The following is a 7548-nucleotide window of genomic DNA, read 5'->3' as shown; positions in this document are numbered from 1 at the left end:
CTCCAATTTACAGATGTTGCTCTTTGCTGCTTGCTTGCTTGCTTGTTTGCCTGCCTCCTCCTTCAGGCCTGAATTGAAGCTAAGTGTCCATAGGTAAAGCAAGGTTTAAATTTTTTGCTAGAAATGCTTTAATAAATACAAAATTGTTCTTAAGTCACCAAAAAACTAGAAGCTCAAGATCAAAATATAATGTATGATATGGAAGATCTGCATGTTGCCTTCTCTCACAGTCTGAAAACATAAAGTGATAGAGAAATGTTTGTCATTAATTACCAAGGGCATTAATTTTCCTTTTGTCTCAAAAGGCTGTAAAAGCCTAGCCTTCTCCTTGTTTATAAGAAACGTTTGCCTGTGCTCTCTTGTATGCAGACTCATAATAAAAAACTTTCAGCTCTCAATGGAGACTTTTCAGGCTAAGCAAATCCACCACTTGGCCTACTAGTTTGAGCAACCATAGATTATCTATGGCTGCAGGTCTGCCTGTGTAGGGTGATTATCACTGCTGCTTGTTCCTTTTCCCTTCAGCCTAGCTTGGGAGAAGGAATGATACCAAACCAGGGATGTTTGTGCTGTAGTGGATAACATGTAGCCAAATCTGGTATTGCAGCATTTCTCTCCCCCACTTTACAACTTTGAACTGGGAGTGTGGACTGGGGGAACATTTGACTCACTCCTTGTTTTGGTTTATTGCATACATGAAGAGGTAATCCCTACATTGAACAGTTTCCTCCCCCCCCCCCCAAAAAAAAAAAAGAAAACAAATCTGAGCATGCAGTGAGACAAAATCAGGACTGGATCAGATTGATTGGGCAACAGAAGAAGAGCAAAGGCCAGAGACTTTTTCTAAGTTTGGTTTTTAGAGTTGTGTTTTTAGGCCTCTTGTACCCCTCCCAAATTGTGGATGGCTGATATATGCTAATTTGGGAGGATAAAAGAAACCAAGGCTACGGGCATAAGAGAAAGTATATTGTTTATTTATTTACCAAGTACAAATACAATTAATAGTTTCTCATGAGAGATCAGTACAGTTACCTAAAGAGATATTCACTGTCTGCATCTCTGAAATACCGTTCTAATTCTGCTGCTTATATTGTTTGTTTCAGACAATGATTTACAAGACTTTTTCTGCAAATCATCCTTCTTCACAGATTATTATCTGGTTCCCAGCATCTGCTTTCCTAAACCTGTTTAGACTACATTCTCCCTTTTTGTTTACATTAGTTTCTTTCCCAAGGCCTGCTTTGCCCGTAAGGGTATCATCAAACATATAAACGGCGAGTGACCGAACTCACTCGCAAATGCGCAGTAGAGACTTCCCTCTCTGTCCCGTCCCCGCGTCAATACATGATGACGGGGGCGGGACAGAGAGGGAAACTGCGCTCCCCCACCCCCCGAGTCGCCACCGCCACCCCTCCACCCGGCCCGGGCCCTCTGATCACAATTAATTCAACTTACATCTCGGCAGCACGCAGATCAGCTGAGCTCCGGTCGGCCTTCCTTCCCTGCCTGTGTCCCTCCCTCGCCGACGGTACGTCACACGAGGGCAGGACACAGGCAGAGAAGGAAGGCCAGGCCGACAGGGGGGGGGGGTACTGGTAGCGGCGACCTCAGGGGGGGGGGCCTTAGAAAACCCCCATTCCAATAGTAGCCCGTTTTAATGGGCTCAACAGCTAGTGATAGACCATAAATTCCAGAAATCATGAATTCCAGAGTCCTGCAGGCTCATCAATCTCTGATAGATTCCAGAGTCATACAGACTTATCAATTTCTGGCCTTTTAACCCATTCCATAGTGCATGACTGTGCTCATAATTCTACAGTAGTCACCTAGATGATTTTGGACTGGATATTCTGATTTGGCTTTTGTTTTTAAAATGTCCAGGTACAAGTGTAACCCCTCCATTTGAGACATGGAGCACCACTGCCTGCACAGCACTGTCAATTGGAATCTGTGAGGCCCTGGTGTTATTTTCTGTGTCTGTTCTGTGACATTTCTCCAGGTGGCCATTGAGGTCATTGTATAGAGTCACCATTGCTGCCTCCCTGCAGCATCTGGAAAGGACAAACCAGGGTAGGGGCAGAATGACATCAGGATTGGAGTGCGGTGATGTTTTGATTTTTCTAGTATTGCACTGCAGAGTTTGACTTCTTGTGATTTCCATTTCATAGTATCCCATCTATTAAAGAAGGGATGAAGTATCTGACACAGCTGAGTGGCTAACCCACTGAAGAGGACTTTAATTACCTTGGGGATTTGTTCACCCATCCCCAATGATTTTAATTTAAAGTATTTGAGGCAAGTAAAACATTCAGGGCCCCATTTACTAAGCAGCGCTGTAGGTGCGCTAAATTTTAGCACATGCTAAAAAATGCTAGCACACCTTAGTAAACAGGGCCTTCAAAGCCTTCATAGAAATGCTAAAAAAGGCAATATCTGGAGAGCTTTGTATACCAATGCCCGTTGTATGGGAAATAAGGTTCTGGATCTAGAGGCTGTGATGGAAGAGGCTGACTTGGATTTAGTGGCAGTCAAGGAGTTGTGATTCACAGAGAACTATGACTGGGATATAGCTATGCAAGGCTATAATCTATTCAGGAAGAAATGGGTAGGAAAATGGGCAGAACAGTGGCATTATATGTTAAAGATAATATTAAAGCAACATAACCATAACATAACATAACATACTCCTAACCATGACTCTCTTACTCAACACCCTCACTTATCACCCCTACCACTGCAATTTCCCCACCCCTAGCTGTCTGTTCGTCTGTCCAATTTAGATTGTAAGCTCTGTTGAGCAGGGACTGTCTTTTCATGTTAATTTGTACAGCGCTGCGTAAGTCTAGTAGCGCTATAGAAATGTTTAATAGTAGTAGTAGTAGCATAGGCGGTCGGTGGCCCAACTGTTTGGGGAGGCTAAAGGGGGCGGGGTTAGGGGTGGGGCCAGGGGTGGAGCTTAAATCCATAATTGTCTGATAACACAGAAAAAAAAAATAAATAAAAATAAAAGTCACAATTAATACCTTTTATTAAATTTAGATATTAGATATGTATCATATGTCAAAGAATAAAGTGGTTGCTCAAAGCATATTCTAAGCACAATCGCTTAACTGCAAAACACTATGCACAACTTTGTGCAAAAACACACTCAGAACCTACTATACCATAAATATTACACTGGGCAGAACCTAATACACCAATATACCACCCATACGGAAAATGCAGACCGTCAACAATATGAAACAAGGGATCATATCATCACAATTCTCATGTAGAGCCACAAAACACCCTAATTCATGTTTAATGTGGGATAAAATGCCATAAATAAGTAAATAAATATAAACTTTTAATGTTGAGCACCTGATTCTCAAAGTGGACATATTCCAAACACTATAATGAAAATAAAATGATCTTTTCTACCTTTGTTGTCTGGTTGTCAGTTTCTGCTGCTATCTGTTCTCAGTGCAGGTCAGGAAGTCATCCTCGTTAAATATCTCCCTGGCAACCCAGCCAACCCCCCCCTCCCCCTGCTCTCCCAGCAGTAAGGTAAACAAACCATAAACCAATTTCTACAATTGGTTACACAAGGCTAGAGGGCTTTCACTGCAGTTCCTGCTGTGAGGATGGAGGTAAATCAACAATTTAAACCTCTCAGGCCCAGATGCACTAAACCTGAACGACCCTTTTAATGACCCTTAACGAAGAAATTTTCAAACGTAGCATGCATCAAAGGCCATTTTCCGAGGAAGCTAGCAGCTAACGAACCTGGAATGCAAATGATAAACTACCATTGAAATGTAGACAATTCGGAATGCACTAACCATACCGACGATAGCAACGATTCAGTTACCGCCAGAAATTTTACGTCCGCTCAGACCTGTCGATAAAGCCTGAGCTGTCATCTCCCTGCTGCCCCCTGTACGATGAAAAACCAAATTGCTGGCATGTTTAAAAAGAAAAGTGGCTCCCTGCTTCCCTGTGCCTAAAATAAAAAATGAAACTAAATTAAAAAAGGATCGGGAGGGGGCAAAGGCACTCAGCAGCAGCATCCTGTATGGACGGCCTTGCCTTGCCCCCCCCCCCCCCCCCCGAAGTCCCCGCTGCTCCGATTGTGAAATAAAAGCTGTTAAAAATGAAACCTTTGCAGTTGCTGGGCTTCCCCTCCCTGTCTCTCTCTTCTTCAGTCGGCAATGCTCCGCCTCCTGCCCTCCTCCACCTCCGTGCCCCGCCCCCCGAGTTCGTCCCCGCCGCTCCCCCCTCCACCGGACCCCCCCTCCACCATAATGGCCGGTGCAGCGCCTCTCACCTATGTTTGAAGGCGCTGCACGGGATGGATCAGCTGTTCTTGATCTCTTCTGTCTCCTCCGATGTCTCCTTCTTCTTCCTGTGCCCGCCCTCCTCTGACGTCAGTTATCTACGTAGATAACTGACGTCAGAGGAGGGCGGGCAAAGGAAGAAGAAGGAGACATCGGAGGAGACAGAAGAGATCAAGAACAGCTGATCCATCCCGTGCAGCGCCTTCAAATATAGGTGAGAGGCGCTGCACCGGCCATTATGGTGGAGGGGGGGTCCGGTGGAGGGGGGGGAGCGGCCGGGACGAACTCGGGGGGGGGGGGGGGGCGGGGCACGGAGGTGGAGGAGGGCAGGAGGCGGAGCATTGCCGACTGAAGAAAAGCGAGACAGGAAGGGAGGGGGAGCCCAGCAACTGAAAAGGTTTCATTTTTAACAGCTTTTATTTCACAAACGGAGCTGCGGGGACTTTGGGGGGGGGGAGGGAGCAAGGCAAGGCCGTCCATACAGGACGCTGCTGATGAGCGCCTTTGCCCCCTCCCGATCCTTTAATGTTTGTGGAGACATGCAGGGGAAAGTGGGGAGCCACGTGTTTGTGTTTTCTTTTTTTTCTTTTACGTTTCTGGCATGCGCAGAGCAGCCAGCATAACGCTTGGCTGCTCTGCGCATGCTTTACGAGCCGATTACCGACGGGGATTAGTGCATCATTCTTTACAATACCGCACCGAACTTGTGTGACTTGTTTTTTTGGAGCATTGGTCGTTTTTTAAAATTCGGTAATGGCTTTAACGATTTTGCTTTTTTTACGTTTGGTTGATGCATCTGGGCCTCAGAGCACAGCAGGGGAGGCTTAGCCTGTCCAAGCCTCTTATACCAGGCGCCTATGATTGCAGGATTGACAGGCTGAGGAAGAAGCACAGTGGATTAATCTGGACAGAGATTTAATTGAACACATTTACAAGATAGTCCATCCGATATTTAAAACCATTTAGCTGGCATGTAACATGCTATCCAAGAGACAGTTGCACCACTCAATGAGATCTTGGTACAGAATGCTATGGGCCCCATGCTGTACCCAAATTAATATCCTTACAAGCCCCTTATGGAAATCCAGCCACATGGCAGGCATTTTTGTATGTATAATGCTACAATACAGTATGGGCCAGGCCAGAAAATTAACAATATTTACTAGAACCCCCATAGAGTGTGGCAGCCCTGTCACTTCCAGTCAGATAATGAATATCACATTGGGATAGATTCTTAGATTTTCTATTGCTCACCTTCCGTTCCCCTCTCTCTCCTTCCCCTCATTCCTTTTCTTCCTTTCCTGAAGTTACTATAGAGGAAACTACACATCTCCTTTCTTCCTCAAAATGTACCACCTGTTCCTCTGATCCCATTCCCACCCACCTTCTTAATGCCATCTCACCTGCTCTTATTCCTTTTATCTGTCACATTCTGAACCTCTCACTTCCCACTGCAACTGTCCCTACTGCCTTTAAACATGCTGTGGTCACACCTCTCCTTAAGAAGTCTTCACTCGACCCTACTTGTCCCTCTAATTACCGACTTATCTCCCTCCTCCCTTTTCTCTCCAAATTACTTGAGCGTGTTGTTCACCACCACTGCCTTGATTTTCTCTCCTCACATGCTATTCTTGACCCACTACAATCTGGTTTTCGCTCTCTCCACTCAACCAAAACTGCGCTTACTAAAGTCTCCAATGACCTATTACTGGCTAAATCCAGAGGTCTCTATTCCATCCTCATTCTTCTTGATCTTTCTGCTGCTTTTGACAGTGTCGATCACAGCATACTCCTCGATACCCTGTCCTCACTTGGATTCCAGGGCTCTGTCCTTTCCTGGTTCTCTTCCTACCTCTCCCTCCGCACCTTCAGTGTTCACTCTGGTGGATCCTCTTCTACTTCTATCCCTCTGCCTGTCGGCGTACCTCAGGGTTCTGTTCTTGGTCCCCTCCTCTTTTCTATCTATACTTCTTCCCTTGGTTCATTAATCTCATCCCATGGCTTTTTCTACCATCTCTATGCTGATGACTCCCAAATCTACCTTTCTACCCTGATATCGCACCTTGCATCCAAACCAAAGTTTCAGCGTGCGTGTCTGACATTGCTGTCTGGATGTCTCAACGCCACCTGAAATTAAACATGACCAAAACCGAGCTTTTCATTTTCCCCCCCCAAACCCACCTCTCCACTCCCCCCGTTTTCTATTTCTGTTGATGGCTCTCTCATTCTCCCTGTCTCCTGAGCTCGAAACCTTGGGGTCATCTTTGACTCTTCTCTCTCCTTCTCTGCTCATATCCAGCAGATTGCCAAGACCTGTTGTTTCTTTCTTTACAACATCCGTAAAATCTGCCCCTTTCTTTCCGAGCACTCTACCAAAACCCTCATCCACACCCTTGTCACCTCTCGTTTAGACTACTGCAATCTGCTTCTTGCTGGCCTCCCACTTAGTCACCTCTCCCCTCTCCAATTGGTTCAAAACTCTACTGCCCGTCTCGTCTTCCGCCAGGGTCGCTTTACTCATACTACCCCTCTCCTCAAGACCCTTCACTGGCTCCCTATCCGTTTTCGTATCCTGTTCAAACTTCTTCTACTAACCTATAAATATACTCACTCTGCTGCTCCCCAGTATCTCTCCACACTCGTCCTTCCCTACACCCCTTCCCGTGCACTCCGCTGCATGGATAAATCCTTATCTGTTCCCTTCTCCACTACTGCCAACTCCAGACTTCGCGCCTTCTGTCTCGCTGCACCCTACGCCTGGAATAAACTTCCTGAGCCCCTACGTCTTGCCCCATCCTTGGCCACCTTTAAATCTAGACTGAAAGCCCACCTCTTTAACATTGCTTTTGACTCGTAACCACTTGTAACCACTCACCTCCACCTACCCTCCTTTCCTCCTTCCTGTACACATTAATTGATTGATTTGCTTACTTTATTTTTTGTCTATTAGATTGTAAGCTCTTTGAGCAAGGACTGTCTTTCTTCTATGTTTGTGCAGCACTGCATACGTCTTGTAGCGCTATAGAAATGCTAAATAGTAGTAGTAATAGTAGTAGGGGACAGGGATGCGTGCCAACATGTCAGAGATGCATACGACAGGAACAGCACATTCTGCAGCAGAACAGATGAGGCCTAAATACACAGTTCTAAGTCCAGTGTTTTTCCTACTTCTCCACACCGGAACACATTGCACACTGCTTTTTCAAGCTTACATGTAAAGTATTCCTCGATG

The sequence above is a fragment of the Microcaecilia unicolor genome, chromosome 1 (assembly GCF_901765095.1).
Source record: "Microcaecilia unicolor chromosome 1, aMicUni1.1, whole genome shotgun sequence".
In the NCBI taxonomy this organism is placed as follows: Eukaryota; Metazoa; Chordata; class Amphibia; order Gymnophiona; family Siphonopidae; genus Microcaecilia; species Microcaecilia unicolor.
Note: the sequence above shows the minus strand (reverse complement) of the source record.